Raw genomic sequence first — 19,391 nt, forward strand, 5'->3', positions numbered from 1 at the left:
GTCATTCATTCTGATGCATCCCAAATCGGAATAGGTGCATGTTTGTCACAGCAAAGGGGAGAGAAGCAATTTCCCATCTGCTACGCGAGCAAGAAATTATCGAAACCTCAACAGAGCTGGCCGACTATAGAGCGTGAAGCTTATGCTATAGTATGGGCATTGAAGAAATTTGAACCTTGGATATTCGGTTCATCGGTGAAAATTGTGACTGATCATAATCCTCTAACCTTTATAGTGAGAAATGCTCTGCAATCGTCCAAATTACAACGATGGGCCATAGAACATTGCCCTAGAAAAAAACTGTCGAACGCAGATGCATTATCCAGACTCCCCACCTGTGAACTTTGAACATTAATTTACTGTTCATCTTCACAAACATTTTGTATAGTAAACGATTAGATGGTTTTTCTTTGCTTTTCTTAATAATTTTACAATTTTGTGCAAATAAGATGTTTATGTAAATTGAAATAGATAGAAAAATTGTTGGATAAAAAATATTCAAGGTAAGTGGTAAATTTAGATATTTGTCTCCCAAGGGTATAAATCATGCTGCAGCATCATAAATTAAAGAGAATGTTAAGAATATAATTTTATATATATATAAGAAGCTTAATAATTTTACTGTCATCATTGGAATAATACTAGGGTATATTTTAACATGTTTTTAAAAGAAAAATATCCACTTGGTTCCTTTGGGTTAAGAATTAATAAATTTTTACAATAATAATGTTCGGAACAAATGAAGTTAAAAATGTGTTATATATGTTTATGTAGTAAATTGATGTGCAATTGTAGGTATTACATTGCAAATGTCTATAGTAGTTGAGATTTGAAAATTAGGTTAGAATGTATAAATGCATATGTAGATTTTTTTTCTTTTTCTCGTTGATCGTAAACAGTTGCTAGATTTTAGTTCCCAGATTGACGATTGATTTGTAAATGGTATCAATAACAATCTTACGACGGGGGTGTGATATCTGGCCCCTGTTTGGCGATCAACAGAGCGTGCTTGGCGCATGAAGCTCTTCTCCAAGAAGGGTTAATGTATTTATTGAGAGTTCCATGTTAGCCTCGGATTGTAAATTTTGCCCTGCGGTAGGATCAATGTAGTGCTCTGAGTTACTGGTATGCTTTGAATCATATTTTTAATTAATGTTCGTTTGGTCTTGCTAAATGGTGCCGTATTAAACCACGAAGCCATTACACTCTTTTTAAAAGACAGTTCAAGATTTGTATCTTTGCTTCTAAAGAAATGAATTTCCTCTTAAACGTTGTTTTTTTATCTTTATTGGGTATGTCTGGGGACTGAAACTTAATGACGAAAAAAGACGAAAAAGTTATTCTTTAACACACCGTGCCTCAACGCAGACTGCCGACCAGCAGCGCGAAGCACTTTTGTTTTCAGGCCGTGGAGAGGAGGATTCGAGGCCGAACGGGCAGGTTGTGCGTTTTAGTGCACTTATTCTGACCTCATGTTGTTCCCCTTCTGCGATAGTGAGGTTTCTTCATTGTTATCTGGGGATATTTGTTCTTACGGGTACTAGATCTTGGAAAACAACTGGCAGAACTTACGAAGCAAAGATTGTTATGTGTTAAAGGACTATATGGGTACTTTGCATAATATGGAAAAACATTCCTGCGGATTTCGTCAAATTTCTTCAGATTGCTTGGGCAATTTTCTTATCGTATTATAGCGAAACCATGTTGTATTAGGGTTCTCGCAATTTATGAAGCGAAACCGTGCTGTATTAGGGTTCTCGCAATTTATGAATCGTGTTATAGCGTAACCGTATTACAGGATGCCGTGTTATAAGAGAGCTACCTGTACATGTCAAAACTTGTCTCTGGCCGACGCATTGCCTCAAGTTCCTGAAATTGAACTAGAGCTTTGGGAACATCTCACGTATTAACGAAAATGACTTTTCGAATTGCATTCGCAAAAGATATCACATTCAAATATTATATTCGCAAAATACCTAGTAATTTACTTTCGTTTCTAAAAGAGGTGGCAGCAGTCAAAAGTATTTTCGTCTTGTACGTCTGGACATAGATTTTGTTGGTTATTCAGAAGATATCTAAATTACAATCAACTTCCACACAGACAAACTGCAGAGTAATAGCTTACGCGGAATGAAAGCTGGAGTAACGGTTTTTTTCAGCACAAATAAACATGTCCCTTTCGTTCTATAAAACACGATTTTATAAAAGCGTCTAAGAAAGATGCGACATTAGATTTATCTTCTATACTATTAAAATCTGTGTGCCTCTGTCTGTTTGTGTGTTTGTAACATCATCTCCTCGGGAACGGCTGGGTGTAGAGCTTAGCGGAAGGTACCGTTGGATTCAGAATGCCCGTGGCTCGCCGGATTGACCATCGGCATCTTCGTGCGACTTTAATTAGCCGAGATATTAATTAAAAACTGATTTTCTCCCTACATTTCCCTACGTTTTGCACTTTCTTTCACGGGTAACGGCTCCGAGTTGAGATTCGAAACGCATATCCCCGTATTCGAAAAAAATCAACGAATCCATCGATACCGGTCCCATCTTCGTACGACAATAATCCGCGGAGTTATTAATTAAAAACTGCGAAAACAATAATTTCGGCACTCAGTCTTCCGAGTGGCAACAGTCTCGGCAGTCGTCGGAGATAAAAATGCTATGGGAACGCCAAGGCCGTTCGCCACTAACAAACTAAGAATAAAAAATTAAAATAACTTAAAGGAATAAACTGAAAAGCTAAAATAAAACTAAAAATAGAAACATTCTCTTCATTTAGTTGTCGTTAGTTGAATGTAGTTTGGTTTATGCCCTTGATAAGTCGAGTAAATGACGTCATAGATAAAATAAAAAGTTTTGTTTCCCGGTCTGGCAACAGATCAAATAGAATCAAAAGTTTAGTTTCCTGGTTTGGCAACAAAAAATTTATTTACGAATTTTGGATTTGGAAGGAGACCGTCGCAATTTTTTCCAGCATTTCAAATTTCGTAAATATTCTTATTATTACTCATTGCACTTAATCTTTATTTCTTTTTACAGGATATTTGATTGTTTTTTGCATTTATATTTGTAGTTTTAGTAATTTAAAGTAGTATTTTAGACTTTTATATGCTCCTGTTAGTTTAGAACTTGAAAATTCTTCGGAACATTAACTTGGTGACTCTTTTTATATATTTAATGTATTATTTTGTATTTTTTTAAAGATCTATTCATTCGTGTTTTATATTTCTGTTATTGTTGGTCGATAAATTGCATTTACATTTTATATTTTTGACATTTTCCTGTGTGCGATAACAATTATCGTTTTAAGGCGATCGAATGTTCTATATTTTATTAGATTTGTTATTTTGTTAGGTTTGTTATTTGAATTTCAGAATTGATTTCAGAAGTTCCTAATTTATATTTGTATTTATACCTTTTATTTATTTTGTGTTTAGGTTTTCATTTTCTGTTTATGTGCATTGTTCTCAGATTGACCTAATTATTAGAAATATTTTCATAATTTTTATCTGTGCTTGGAATTTTTCATAATATTACCCATATTATTTCTTATTTGCCAGCAATTTTTTAACAGGGAAGTTTTTGTTTTACATTTTTGATTTTTTAAAATTAATTTGCTCTTAAGTGGAAAATTTTTCATTTAGTCTAGGATTATTTTAAAATTTGTGTTGTATACATATAGAATGCATTAATTTTTTTTTCCAGCAGTATTGGTTTAATGAGCAATTTTTTTCTTTCATCTGCGTAGTCAATTTTTTGAGTCGAGTTAATATTTTAGTAGTGCTTTTTTTAACGTACTGAAATGCCGAAACGGAAAAGAGGCATTACAGGAGATGCATCAAGAAGACGAAGAGCTGAAGCACAGAGTTTACGGCGAGCTGCAGAAAATGAAGAAGAAACTGCTGCGAGACTGAGCACGCAAGCGCGTCGGCAAGCAAACCTACGCGCTCAAGAAACGGAAGAAGAAACCGCTACGAGACTCGGCAGGAAAGCTCAACATCAAGAAAATTTACGTGCTGCAGAAACGGAACAAGAAACCATTAGGAGACTCAGCAGGCAATCCCAATGTCAAGAAAATTTGCGTGCTCAAGAAAGTGAAGAAGAAACCAGTAGGAGGCACAGACTGGACTCTCATCGTCATCGTCAAGTTCGAGCGGAAGAGTCGGAAGAGGACGCTGCTACACGAAGAACGCGAGACGCTGCACGCCACAGACAAGTCCTATCCGAAGAAACAATGTCCGTACGAGAAGACAGGCTACGCATGAATGCAGCACAACGTTCACGCAGCACTCTTCACAATGCAGGAAGATGTGGACTCGAAGTTTATGTTGAGCAACACAGCGCCGGTTCAATGGAAGCTTCCTGCGATCTCTGCAACGGATTGTTCTTTACGGGAGAAAGGAATGCAAGAGGAAGATACATGCACTGCTGTAACAATGGGAAAATTGTCGAAGCTGAAAGAAGATATCCAGAAGAATGGCACAATTTAATGAATGGGAACCACCCGTTTTCTGAAGAGTTTTTTGCCAACATACGTACTTACAACTGCCTGCTCAGTTTTGCTTCATTGGGTGCCAATATAGAAATGCCTTCGGGTTCGGGTCCCTACTGCTTCAGGATTCACGGTGCCATATATCATCGAACGAGCCACCTTCATCCGCCTCATCCCGGTCAAGAATAGTATGCTCAGCTGTACATTTTAGATTCGGATCAAGCCCTCAGGCAGAGAATGAACATATTTGGAAATGTTGCCCTGAACGCCGAACTCCTGAGACAGTTGGACACAGTTTTAAGGAACGTTAATCCATATGCGGAAGCCTACAAGATGCTGAAGGAATTCGAAGAAGAAACTGTACGAGAGCAAGGTGCCGAAACTGCTGCGGATATCCGCATGTACATCAAGGGTGAAAGTGTTGCTGCAGGCGAGCACAGGGGACGTTACAATGCTCCGAAAGAAAATGAAGTTGCAGTCGTCTTCAAGAGTACGGACGGCGCTTCTCCATCGAACCGAGACATCGTGATCCATCCGAGAGGTGGCGGTCTCATCAACATCAGTACCTTAAATCCCAACTTGGAACCCATGACGTACGTACTTTTCTTTCCTCACGGCGAGCAAGGATTCAGAGTCGGACAGCAATACACAGAGTTACAGTTTTACAGTCACAGGGTGTCCGTACGACGAGATTGCTACAACCCGATTTTGTATGGCCGGAAATTGTTTCAGCAGTATCTCGTGGATGCATACGTAAAAGTTGAAGGCAACAGGATTGCGTACCTCCGGAGCCATCAGACGAATCTGAGAGTGGAAACTTACATGGGTCTTGCCGATCACATTTACAGAGTTGGTCAAGAGACGGGCGTCCGCCCTGGAATACCGGTTATACTTCCGTCAACGTTTATAGGAAGCCCTCGCTGCATGCAGCAAAACTATCAGGACTCGATGGCCATTGTGCGCGACTTTGGTAAACCGGATCTGTTTTTGACTTTCACGTGCAACCCTAAATGGCCGGAAATAACAGAAAACTTATTCCCAGGACAGAAGGCTCACGATCGCCCGGACATCGTTTCGAGGGTATTTGACCTGAAGAAAACGGCTTTGATGCAAGATTTGACAAAGAATCACATCTTAGGTGCGACCATTGCAGATATACACGTCATCGAATTTCAGAAGAGAGGATTGCCTCATATGCACCTTTTGTTGTTTTTAGCGGAAGAAGACAAAATAAGAGATGCAGAGTGCATCGACTCGCTGGTGTGTGCTGAACTTCCAGATGCTACTCGACATCCGGAGCTACACAACATTGTGAAGTCATCGATGATTCACGGACCCTGCAGTGAACTGAATAGAAACTCTCCCTGCATGAGTGATGGTGTATGTTCGAAAGGATTTCCGAAACCGTTTCAGGCAGAAACTAAAGAGAACGTGAATGGCTACCCACTCTACAGAAGAAGGGACGATGGAAACTTTATCGTGATCAAGGGTCATGCCATCGATAACAGATGGGTCGTTCCTTACAATCCGTATTTATCGAAAAAGTACAACGCCCACATAAACGTTGAAGTATGCAGCTCCATAAAATCGGTGAAGTATTTGTTCAAATACGTGTACAAGGGTCATGATGCAGCTAAAGTTGTTCTGGAAGAATCTGGAGATAGAACTTTAATGTGGGACGAGATCAAATGCATCTTAAATGCAAGATACGTGTCTGCCCCTGAAGCAGCGTGGAGGCTGTTTGAAAAAAGAATGCATTCTAAGTCGCACTCCATCATACGACTACCGGTTCATTTGGAAAACCTGCAGCCCGTCTATTTTGCCGAATCCGAAGAAAGGAATGCTTTCCAGAGAGCTGCCGAGAAAAATACCATGCTCACCGGATGGTTTGAACTGAACAGGACAGTTCCCGAAGCGAATGGTTACCTGTATGCCGAAATTCCTAAACATTTCACCTGGAGGAATCATGCCTGGCAGACACGAGTTAGACTTGGAGATTACATCATTTCAAGAATGTATTCTGTTAGCCCGAAAGATGTTGAGCGTTTCCATCTGAGGTTGCTGCTGTGTCACGTTAAAGGAGCGAAGAGTTTTGCCGACTTAAGAACTTACGAAGGTGTGGAGTATTCAACGTTCAAGGAAGCCTGCCGTGCAAGGCATCTGCTGCAAGACGACGAAGAATGGAAAAATACTCTGGCGGAAGCATCAGCTTTTCAAATGCCACCGCAGCTAAGACAGCTTTTTTGCTTCATCTGTGTTTTCTGCAACCCTGCGGAACCCGTCGCTTTGTGGAATGAATTCAAAGAGTCCCTTTCTGAAGATTTTGCGAGATCTTACTCCTTAGAAGACAGTTTCAGCCTTGCACTGAGAAGTATAGAAGACCAGTTAGAAGTGCACAATGTTTCGCTATGTTCTCTTGGTCTCCCGCAACCAACATTGACTGATGCTGTTTCTCTCGAAGTCCCGCAGTTCGATGTCCAGTATGAAAACGAACAAGCCGAAGTGTTGAACGGGATGTTGAATCCTGAACAGAAATTAGTTTACGACTTGGTTTTGGAAGCTGTACGAGATGACAATCCTAACACACCGAAGACATTTTGTGTTAATGCGTTTGCCGGAGCTGGAAAAACTTTCCTTTTTAGGACGATCCTTCATGCTGTTCGAGGAATGGGCCACGTTGCCATTCCCGTTGCGTGGACAGGCATTGCTGCTGTGCTGTTGACCGGTGAAAGAACTGTACACTCTACTTTCAAGTTGCCCGTTCCACTTCTGGAAAATTCTTCGTGCCGTGTGAGACAAGATAGCGCTGAAGGAAGGTACTTCAAGACTGCGAAACTTTCCATATGGGATGAATGCACCATGACGCCTCATTACGCTTTGGAAGCTGTCGACAGATTGCTGAGAGACTTGACCGGACTGGATGTTCCTTTTGGCGGTAAAACCTTAGTTTTAGGAGGTGACTGGAGACAAACATTACCTGTTGTCGCACATGGAAACCGAACTTCTGCGATCGAGAGCTGCCTCAGGAACTCCTTTTTGTGGCCACATTTCAAACAATGCACGCTTTCCACCAATATGCGATTGAATCCGGAAGAACAAGAATTTTCAGAATGGCTTCTGCAGTTGGGAGACGGTCGTCTTAAAAATGACAGTGGCTTGGACGAAGACATTATCGAAATTCCATCTTTGTGTGTGGTCAACAGATCGATAGTAGAAGAAATGTTTGGCTGCGGTAATGAATTCGACTTACAAGACTTGGCCAGTAAAGCGATTTTATGTCCAAAGAACGAGGAAGCTCTGAAGCTTAATGAAGAAATTCTTTCCACGTTTCCAGGTCAAGTTTTCACGCACTACACTGCAGACTCGGTTATTTGCGATGACGAAGAAGAACAAGAAACGTATCAGCTGGATTTCATCCACAGCCTGACGCCTTCTGGAATGCCACCTCATCGTCTGAATTTGAAAGTTGGAGTTATAGTTATGCTTCTACGAAATCTACATCCATCGGTTGGACTCTGCAACGGAACAAGGCTCATTGTGAAGAGAATTATGCCAAACGTTTTAGATTGTGAAGTCATCTCTGGACAGAATGCTGGATCGAGAGTTTTCATTCCACGTGTTGAACTTTCACCATCAGATTCAAACCCTCCTTTCAGCTCAAGCGAAGACAGTTTCCCATCAGGCTTGCATTTTGTATGACTATTAATAAGTCACAGGGACAGACACTTAAGAAAGTTGGGATTTATTTACCGCAACCAGTTTTCAGTCATGGAATGCTTTACGTAGCTTTTTCAAGATGTTCGTCTATGAGGAATGTTCGTGTTTTAGTGAAAGACACCAAGAAGCAAGGCCGTTTGATGCCCGCATGTTCTAAAGTATTCACAAGAAATATTGTTTACAGGGAGGTTCTGCAGTAAAAAAGTTACTCGAGACATTGAAACAGTGAGATTTTTGCAACACAAAATGAAGTTAATCAAGCCAAAGCAAAAATGAAAAAGATTTGAGGTTTTTGGATGACTGGGATAAATTGAAGCAAGTCAAGATGAAGCTGAAACAGTTTGAGAATTATGCATTAGTCGGCTTTTATGTCTGTTGTTACAAAGTGGAATTTGTAGTAGTTAGGCAATCGGAAGCTGTATTATTTTTTCAATGTTGTAAATATTTTTTATAAATTTTCCTTTTCAGGTCTACATACAATTGCGTTCATTAATTTTAAAACATTTTATGTATTTTTCTTTTTTAGGTATTTATGGAACTGATTTCAATCACATAAAAATATTTCTTTTTCAGGTGTATATAGAAATGATTTGATTCAAATTAAAATGTTTTTATACATTTCTTTTCAGATGTACATAGAACTTGTAAATACTTTTTTTTCAGGTGTATATAGAAATGATTTCATTCAAATTAAAATGTTTTTCTTTTCAGGTGTACATAGAACATGTAAATTTTTGTAAATAATTTTTCTTATTCATTGCTTGCATTTTTGTAAACACATACAAATATATATATATCTTAATTGTGCGTGTGTGTATATATGTATATACAATTGCATCAATATATATATATATAGATATATATACATATTTATATATAGTGATGCAATTTTGTCTATGATTCTGTAACAGCAGACCAGGGAAGGGGCTGATACCTGGGAGAAAAAATAACCCCCTGGTCGATGAGGTTGCAGAGGAGACCCCAGGTGTCAGGCAGTTTATGCCGTCAAAAGCCCACCAATTTTTTCTGTTTACATTTTTTACCGCTAAATCTGTACCGCTAAATTTTAAGTGTCAGCGATTTCTTCTGCGGTAACAGCATCTACAAATGACCATCTGCCATGAATATTCTTCACACATGCACGAGTTTTATTTTAGAACCGCTGATGCTTTGGGTTTATGATACTACTTGCTAATAGTATGCATTATGATAGCATAAGTAAAAAAAAAAATTACCAGTATAATCAAAATAGAACAAATTCACGACTAAAATATTATCAAGAGTCTTAGAAGACCCTTCGAAGAACATTTTTAGAAGGTAAACAAAGATAACTGACGAAAACTGATCAGCTCGAAAACCCACGCTTGAAAAATGTAAACAAACGCCGCCGAAAGCAGTTACAGTTACGACTAAGATCAAAGGTTTGCTCGCAGTTAAAAGTATTACTTCCGAGCATGAAAAAATTGTAACATAATGCTTTTAAATGTTTTCTACTATTTTAAAGGCATTTAAATGCCAGTATATATTTACTGTTATGAAACATAATTACAAAAGAGATGTTAAGTATAAAATATATAGACAGCAGTTGGAGTTTACCAAAAAGAATTTAAATAAAGGAATTTTAACAACGAGTATACTGTTGGAATATCACACCCGAAAATTTTCGCGATTACACTTCGTACAAGCAGCTGAGCGGTAAAATTGCTGAACACTGGTAGTTCGGTCCAACTTTCTAATCCCGGCGAGCGGGCTGGCTGCATGTGTGTTTTCGTGGTTTTCCGCATGCAGTATCTTCTGCATGCATACGTTAACAAAGCGGGCGCAGCAAATGTAAAATCGCTGTACACTGGTAGTTCGGTTCAACTTTCGAATACCACGAAGGCATCCGTCCCCTGAAGTAATGGGCTTCAGCCCGCTCAGCTGGCGGGCTTGCCCGCTAGTCTATACTATTAAAATCTGTGTGCCTCTGTCTGTTTGTGTGTTTGTAACATCATCTTCTCAAGAACGGCCGGGTGTAGAGCTTAGCGGAAGGTACCGTTGGATTCAGAATTCCCGTGGCTCGCCATATTGACCATCGGCATCTTCGTGCGACTTTAATTAGCCGAGATATTAATTAAAAACTGCTTTTTCCCCTACGTTTCCCTACGTTTTGCACTTTTTGGTCGGGTTTCCCCTATTTTAGGGATTTGGCCAAGTGCCAAATTCGTTTTTCTCGAATAACTACGGAACGGCTCCGAGTTGCGATTCGAAACGCATATCCCCGTATTCGAAAAAAATCAACGAATCCATCGATACCGGTCCCATCTTCGTACGACAATAATCGGCGGAGTTATTAATTAAAAACTGCGAAAACGTTATTTCATTTTTCGGAGTGGCAACCGTCTCGGAATTAGCTGAGATAAAATTGCTTTTTCGAAAGCGCCGGGGGGATGACAATTGCTTCCGCTCGAGATTTGTGCTGGCGAAAGGTCACGCGTCAATTTCTTTTTTCTTAAATATCTATGGAACGGCGCTGAGTTGGAATTCGAGGCAGGTGTCTGCGGATTCCAAAAAAATTCTACGAATCCAATGATACCATTCTCATCTTCGTAGGACGTTAATCAGCTGAGATATTAATTAAGAACTGTGAAAACGCTAATTTTCGGGCTCATTTTTCCGATTGCAACAGTTTGTTGAATCGCCGCAGATACAAATCAAGGTTATATTCTAAAGTTGAATAAAGCACGCGATTGCATGTTACCTAACTGTATTTTAAAAATATTTCGTTAATGTAGGCATTTTAAATAAACAGCTGCTTTTCACAATTTTTTTTTAATTTCAGGTTAGGATGATTGTCACGTTAATTCTTTTATTGATATTGAATAAAAGTTATTATATTACATTAAATTTAAATGATGACGTTCTTGAAGTTGTACAACTTTAATCAGCTGGGATATTAATTAAAAAATCTGAAAAAGCTATTTTTTAAAAATATGTTGTTATTTTTTTAATAATAAATTTGATTTTTTGGAATAATATATTTTTTTATGTTATTAGATACGTGCACTTAATTTAGATATTATCTTTTAATGCAAATGATATTTTAAATAAGTTCGCACCAATAAAAATTAAATTCACACTTTTTTTTTTTTTTTTTTTTTTTTAGATTAAAGATTTTTCTTTGCTCCTTTGAGATGGTATACGGTAACTTTCGAATCCCGGTGAGCAGGCAGGCTACACTCATGTTTTTTGTGATTTTACGCATATCTGTTGTGTATGCAGTGTCTTCTGGATGCATAAATGAATAAAGCTGAACTCTGGTAGTTCGGTCCTAATTTCGAATCCCGGCGAACGGGCTGGGTCCATGGGTGTTTGCGTGATTTTACGCATGTGCCTCGTGTACGCAGCATCTTCTGGATGCATAAGTGAATAAAGCGGCCGAAATTCGCTCAAAACCTCTGATTACTGGTAGTTCGGTCCAACTTTCGAATCGAAGCGACCGTGTTGGCTCAATGTGTGTTTTCGGGATTTTTCGCGTGTGTAACGTGTATGCGGTATCTTCTGCATGCATACTTGAATAAAGCGGGAGCAGCCCGCGCAAAACTACAGAACACTGGTAGTTCGGTCCAACTTTCGAATTCCGGGGTACTGTACATAAAATTTGGTCGCATACGTGAATACAGCGCGCGGATACCGGGTAAAACCGCTGAACACTGGTTGTTCGGTCAAACATTCGAATCTCTGCGAGCGGGCTGGCTGCATGGGTGTTTTCCTGATTTTCCGCATGTGTATAGTGTATAAAGTGATTTCTGGATGCATATGTGATAAAAGTGGGCGCAGCCTGCTCAAAACCTCTTAACGCTGGTAGTTCGATCCAACTTTCGGTGTCGGCGAACGAGCTGGCTCCCCGGGTGTTTTCTTGCTTTAACTCATGTGTATCGTTTATGCAGTATCCTCTCCATGCTTATGTGTATAAAGCGGGCGCAGCCCGGTCCACAAAATCGCTGAACACTGGTATTTCGGTCCTACTTTCGAATTCCGGGGTACTGTATATAAAATTTGGATGCATACGTGAATACAGCGCGCGGATACCGGGTAAAACCGCTGAACACTGGTAGTTCGCTCAAACTTTCGAATCTCGGCGAGCGGGCTGGCTGCATGGGTGTTTTCGTGATTGTTCGCATGTGTATCGTTTATAAAGTATCTCATGGATGCATACGTGAATAAAGCGGGCACAGAATACTGGTAATGCGGTTCTGGTAATGCGGTAATTTCGAATCCCGACGAACTGGCTGGCTCCATGGGTGTTTTCGTGATTTTACGCATGTGTATAGTGTATGGAGTATCTTCTGGGTGTATATGTGAATAAAGCGGGCAGAGCCCGCGCAAAGACACATAACACTGGTAATTCGGTCCAACTTTCGAATACCGGCGAACAGGCAGGCTCCATGTTTGTTTTCGTGATTTTACGCATGTGTATCGTTTATGCACCATCTTCAGCATGCATACGTGAATAAAGCGGGCACAGCACGCGCAAAATCGCTGAAAAATTGTATTTCGGTCCAACTTTCGAATCGGCAGCGGGCTGGCTGGAGGGGTGTTTTCGTGATTTTACGCATGTGTACGGTGTACGCAGTATCTTTTGCATGCACACGTGAACACTGTTTTGGGCGGGCTCCCGCCCAAAAGCGCTGAACACTGGTATTTCGGTCCAAATTTCGAATACCCGCGAAAGGGCTGGAAGCATGGGTGTTTTCGTGATTTTCCGCATATGTATAGTGTATGCGGTAACTTCTGGATGCATAGGTGAAAAAAGCGGGGGAAGCCCGCGGAATGCCGCTAAAAATGGTAGTTCGGTTCAACTTTTCAATACCGGCCAAATTTAACATAGGATATCTTTTAAAAACGAACAATGATAAGCGGGCTTCAGCCCGCTCAGCTGGCGGGCTTGCCCGCTAGTCTATACTATTAAAATCTGTGTGCCTCTGTCTGTTTGTGTGTTTGTAACATCATCTCCTCGGGAACGGCTGGGTGTAGAGCTTAGCGGAAGGTACCGTTGGATTGAGAATGCCCGTGGCTCGCCGGATTGACCATCGGCATCTTCGTGCGACTTTAATTAGCCGAGATATTAATTAAAAACTGATTTTCTCCCTACATTTCCCTACGTTTTGCACTTTCTTTCACGGGTTTCCCCTATTTTAGGGATTTGGCCGAGTGCCAAATTCGTTTTTCTCGAATATCTGCGGAACGGCTCCGAGTTGCGATTCGAAACGCATATCCCCGCATTCGAAAAAAATCAACGAATCCATCGATACCGGTCCCATCTTCGTACGACAATAATCGGCGGAGTTATTAATTAAAAACTGCGAAAACGTTATTTCATTTTTCGGAGTGGCAACCGTCTCGGAATTAGCTGAGATAAAATTGCTTTTTCGAAAGCGCCGGGGGGATGACAATTGCTTCCGCTCGAGATTTGTGCTGGCGAAAGGTCACGCGTCAATTTCTTTTTTCTTAAATATCTATGGAACGGCGCTGAGTTGGAATTCGAGGCAGGTGTCTGCGGATTCCAAAAAAATTCTACGAATCCAATGATACCATTCTCATCTTCGTAGGACGTTAATCAGCTGAGATATTAATTAAGAACTGTGAAAACGCTAATTTTCGGGCTCATTTTTCCGATTGCAACAGTTTGTTGAATCGCCGCAGATACAAATCAAGGTTATATTCTAAAGTTGAATAAAGCACGCGATTGCATGTTACCTAACTGTATTTTAAAAATATTTCGTTAATGTAGGCATTTTAAATAAACAGCTGCTTTTCACAATTTTTTTTTAATTTCAGGTTAGGATGATTGTCACGTTAATTCTTTTATTGATATTGAATAAAAGTTATTATATTACATTAAATTTAAATGATGACGTTCTTGAAGTTGTACAACTTTAATCAGCTGGGATATTAATTAAAAAATCTGAAAAAGCTATTTTTTAAAAATATGTTGTTATTTTTTTAATAATAAATTTGATTTTTTGGAATAATATATTTTTTTATGTTATTAGATACGTGCACTTAATTTAGATATTATCTTTTAATGCAAATGATATTTTAAATAAGTTCGCACCAATAAAAATTAAATTCACACTTTTTTTTTTTTTTTTTTTTTTTTTAGATTAAAGATTTTTCTTTGCTCCTTTGAGATGGTATACGGTAACTTTCGAATCCCGGTGAGCAGGCAGGCTACACTCATGTTTTTTGTGATTTTACGCATATCTGTTGTGTATGCAGTGTCTTCTGGATGCATAAATGAATAAAGCTGAACTCTGGTAGTTCGGTCCTAATTTCGAATCCCGGCGAACGGGCTGGGTCCATGGGTGTTTGCGTGATTTTACGCATGTGCCTCGTGTACGCAGCATCTTCTGGATGCATAAGTGAATAAAGCGGCCGAAATTCGCTCAAAACCTCTGATTACTGGTAGTTCGGTCCAACTTTCGAATCCAAGCGACCGTGTTGGCTCAATGTGTGTTTTCGGGATTTTTCGCGTGTGTAACGTGTATGCGGTATCTTCTGCATGCATACTTGAATAAAGCGGGAGCAGCCCGCGCAAAACTACAGAACACTGGTAGTTCGGTCCAACTTTCGAATTCCGGGGTACTGTACATAAAATTTGGTCGCATACGTGAATACAGCGCGCGGATACCGGGTAAAACCGCTGAACACTGGTTGTTCGGTCAAACATTCGAATCTCTGCGAGCGGGCTGGCTGCATGGGTGTTTTCCTGATTTTCCGCATGTGTATAGTGTATAAAGTGATTTCTGGATGCATATGTGATAAAAGTGGGCGCAGCCTGCTCAAAACCTCTTAACGCTGGTAGTTCGATCCAACTTTCGGTGTCGGCGAACGAGCTGGCTCCCCGGGTGTTTTCTTGCTTTAACTCATGTGTATCGTTTATGCAGTATCCTCTCCATGCTTATGTGTATAAAGCGGGCGCAGCCCGGTCCACAAAATCGCTGAACACTGGTATTTCGGTCCTACTTTCGAATTCCGGGGTACTGTATATAAAATTTGGATGCATACGTGAATACAGCGCGCGGATACCGGGTAAAACCGCTGAACACTGGTAGTTCGCTCAAACTTTCGAATCTCGGCGAGCGGGCTGGCTGCATGGGTGTTTTCGTGATTGTTCGCATGTGTATCGTTTATAAAGTATCTCATGGATGCATACGTGAATAAAGCGGGCACAGAATACTGGTAATGCGGTTCTGGTAATGCGGTAATTTCGAATCCCGACGAACTGGCTGGCTCCATGGGTGTTTTCGTGATTTTACGCATGTGTATAGTGTATGGAGTATCTTCTGGGTGTATATGTGAATAAAGCGGGCAGAGCCCGCGCAAAGACACATAACACTGGTAATTCGGTCCAACTTTCGAATACCGGCGAACAGGCAGGCTCCATGTTTGTTTTCGTGATTTTACGCATGTGTATCGTTTATGCACCATCTTCAGCATGCATACGTGAATAAAGCGGGCACAGCACGCGCAAAATCGCTGAAAAATTGTATTTCGGTCCAACTTTCGAATCGGCAGCGGGCTGGCTGGAGGGGTGTTTTCGTGATTTTACGCATGTGTACGGTGTACGCAGTATCTTTTGCATGCACACGTGAACACTGTTTTGGGCGGGCTCCCGCCCAAAAGCGCTGAACACTGGTCTCGGAATTAGCTGAGATAAAATTGCTTTTTCGAAAGCGCCGGGGGGATGACAATTGCTTCCGCTCGAGATTTGTGCTGGCGAAAGGTCACGCGTCAATTTCTTTTTTCTTAAATATCTATGGAACGGCGCTGAGTTGGAATTCGAGGCAGGTGTCTGCGGATTCCAAAAAAATTCTACGAATCCAATGATACCATTCTCATCTTCGTAGGACGTTAATCAGCTGAGATATTAATTAAGAACTGTGAAAACGCTAATTTTCGGGCTCATTTTTCCGATTGCAACAGTTTGTTGAATCGCCGCAGATACAAATCAAGGTTATATTCTAAAGTTGAATAAAGCACGCGATTGCATGTTACCTAACTGTATTTTAAAAATATTTCGTTAATGTAGGCATTTTAAATAAACAGCTGCTTTTCACAATTTTTTTTTAATTTCAGGTTAGGATGATTGTCACGTTAATTCTTTTATTGATATTGAATAAAAGTTATTATATTACATTAAATTTAAATGATGACGTTCTTGAAGTTGTACAACTTTAATCAGCTGGGATATTAATTAAAAAATCTGAAAAAGCTATTTTTTAAAAATATGTTGTTATTTTTTTAATAATAAATTTGATTTTTTGGAATAATATATTTTTTTATGTTATTAGATACGTGCACTTAATTTAGATATTATCTTTTAATGCAAATGATATTTTAAATAAGTTCGCACCAATAAAAATTAAATTCACACTTTTTTTTTTTTTTTTTTTTTTTTTAGATTAAAGATTTTTCTTTGCTCCTTTGAGATGGTATACGGTAACTTTCGAATCCCGGTGAGCAGGCAGGCTACACTCATGTTTTTTGTGATTTTACGCATATCTGTTGTGTATGCAGTGTCTTCTGGATGCATAAATGAATAAAGCTGAACTCTGGTAGTTCGGTCCTAATTTCGAATCCCGGCGAACGGGCTGGGTCCATGGGTGTTTGCGTGATTTTACGCATGTGCCTCGTGTACGCAGCATCTTCTGGATGCATAAGTGAATAAAGCGGCCGAAATTCGCTCAAAACCTCTGATTACTGGTAGTTCGGTCCAACTTTCGAATCCAAGCGACCGTGTTGGCTCAATGTGTGTTTTCGGGATTTTTCGCGTGTGTAACGTGTATGCGGTATCTTCTGCATGCATACTTGAATAAAGCGGGAGCAGCCCGCGCAAAACTACAGAACACTGGTAGTTCGGTCCAACTTTCGAATTCCGGGGTACTGTACATAAAATTTGGTCGCATACGTGAATACAGCGCGCGGATACCGGGTAAAACCGCTGAACACTGGTTGTTCGGTCAAACATTCGAATCTCTGCGAGCGGGCTGGCTGCATGGGTGTTTTCCTGATTTTCCGCATGTGTATAGTGTATAAAGTGATTTCTGGATGCATATGTGATAAAAGTGGGCGCAGCCTGCTCAAAACCTCTTAACGCTGGTAGTTCGATCCAACTTTCGGTGTCGGCGAACGAGCTGGCTCCCCGGGTGTTTTCTTGCTTTAACTCATGTGTATCGTTTATGCAGTATCCTCTCCATGCTTATGTGTATAAAGCGGGCGCAGCCCGGTCCACAAAATCGCTGAACACTGGTATTTCGGTCCTACTTTCGAATTCCGGGGTACTGTATATAAAATTTGGATGCATACGTGAATACAGCGCGCGGATACCGGGTAAAACCGCTGAACACTGGTAGTTCGCTCAAACTTTCGAATCTCGGCGAGCGGGCTGGCTGCATGGGTGTTTTCGTGATTGTTCGCATGTGTATCGTTTATAAAGTATCTCATGGATGCATACGTGAATAAAGCGGGCACAGAATACTGGTAATGCGGTTCTGGTAATGCGGTAATTTCGAATCCCGACGAACTGGCTGGCTCCATGGGTGTTTTCGTGATTTTACGCATGTGTATAGTGTATGGAGTATCTTCTGGGTGTATATGTGAATAAAGCGGGCAGAGCCCGCGCAAAGACACATAACACTGGTAATTCGGTCCAACTTTCGAATACCGGCGAACAGGCAGGCTCCATGTTTGTTTTCGTGATTTTACGCATGTGTATCGTTTATGCACCATCTTCAGCATGCATACGTGAATAAAGCGGGCACAGCACGCGCAAAATCGCTGAAAAATTGTATTTCGGTCCAACTTTCGAATCGGCAGCGGGCTGGCTGGAGGGGTGTTTTCGTGATTTTACGCATGTGTACGGTGTACGCAGTATCTTTTGCATGCACACGTGAACACTGTTTTGGGCGGGCTCCCGCCCAAAAGCGCTGAACACTGGTATTTCGGTCCAAATTTCGAATACCCGCGAAAGGGCTGGAAGCATGGGTGTTTTCGTGATTTTCCGCATATGTATAGTGTATGCGGTAACTTCTGGATGCATAGGTGAAAAAAGCGGGGGAAGCCCGCGGAATGCCGCTAAAAATGGTAGTTCGGTTCAACTTTTCAATACCGGCCAAATTTAACATAGGATATCTTTTAAAAACGAACAATGATAAGCGGGCTTCAGCCCGATCAGCTGGCGGGCTTGCCCGCTAGTCTATACTATTAAAATCTGTGTGCCTCTGTCTGTTTGTGTGTTTGTAACATCATCTTCTCAAGAACGGCCGGGTGTAGAGCTTAGCGGAAGGTACCGTTGGATTCAGAATTCCCGTGGCTCGCCATATTGACCATCGGCATCTTCGTGCGACTTTAATTAGCCGAGATATTAATTAAAAACTGCTTTTTCCCCTACGTTTCCCTACGTTTTGCACTTTTTGGTCGGGTTTCCCCTATTTTAGGGATTTGGCCAAGTGCCAAATTCGTTTTTCTCGAATAACTACGGAACGGCTCCGAGTTGCGATTCGAAACGCATATCCCCGTATTCGAAAAAAATCAACGAATCCATCGATACCGGTCCCATCTTCGTACGACAATAATCGGCGGAGTTATTAATTAAAAACTGCGAAAACGTTATTTCATTTTTCGGAGTGGCAACCGTCTCGGAATTAGCTGAGATAAAATTGCTTTTTCGAAAGCGCCGGGGGGATGACAATTGCTTCCGCTCGAGATTTGTGCTGGCGAAAGGTCACGCGTCAATTTCTTTTTTCTTAAATATCTATGGAACGGCGCTGAGTTGGAATTCGAGGCAGGTGTCTGCGGATTCCAAAAAAATTCTACGAATCCAATGATACCATTCTCATCTTCGTAGGACGTTAATCAGCTGAGATATTAATTAAGAACTGTGAAAACGCTAATTTTCGGGCTCATTTTTCCGATTGCAACAGTTTGTTGAATCGCCGCAGATACAAATCAAGGTTATATTCTAAAGTTGAATAAAGCACGCGATTGCATGTTACCTAACTGTATTTTAAAAATATTTCGTTAATGTAGGCATTTTAAATAAACAGCTGCTTTTCACAATTTTTTTTTAATTTCAGGTTAGGATGATTGTCACGTTAATTCTTTTATTGATATTGAATAAAAGTTATTATATTACATT

General features: G+C 40.5%; 1 protein-coding gene across 1 annotated transcript in view; it reads right to left on the reverse strand.

The window, feature by feature from the left end:
• Positions 1-19,391, reverse strand: part of LOC118186624 (chitinase-3-like protein 1) — a 130,017-nt gene that overhangs the window by 11,749 nt on the left and 98,877 nt on the right. The gene's annotated exons all lie outside the window — the stretch shown is intronic.

Source organism: Stegodyphus dumicola, chromosome 10, assembly GCF_044657685.1.
Source record: "Stegodyphus dumicola isolate Sdum_Otavi_A_Nest chromosome 10, ASM4465768v1".
Lineage (NCBI taxonomy): Eukaryota > Metazoa > Arthropoda > Arachnida > Araneae > Eresidae > Stegodyphus > Stegodyphus dumicola.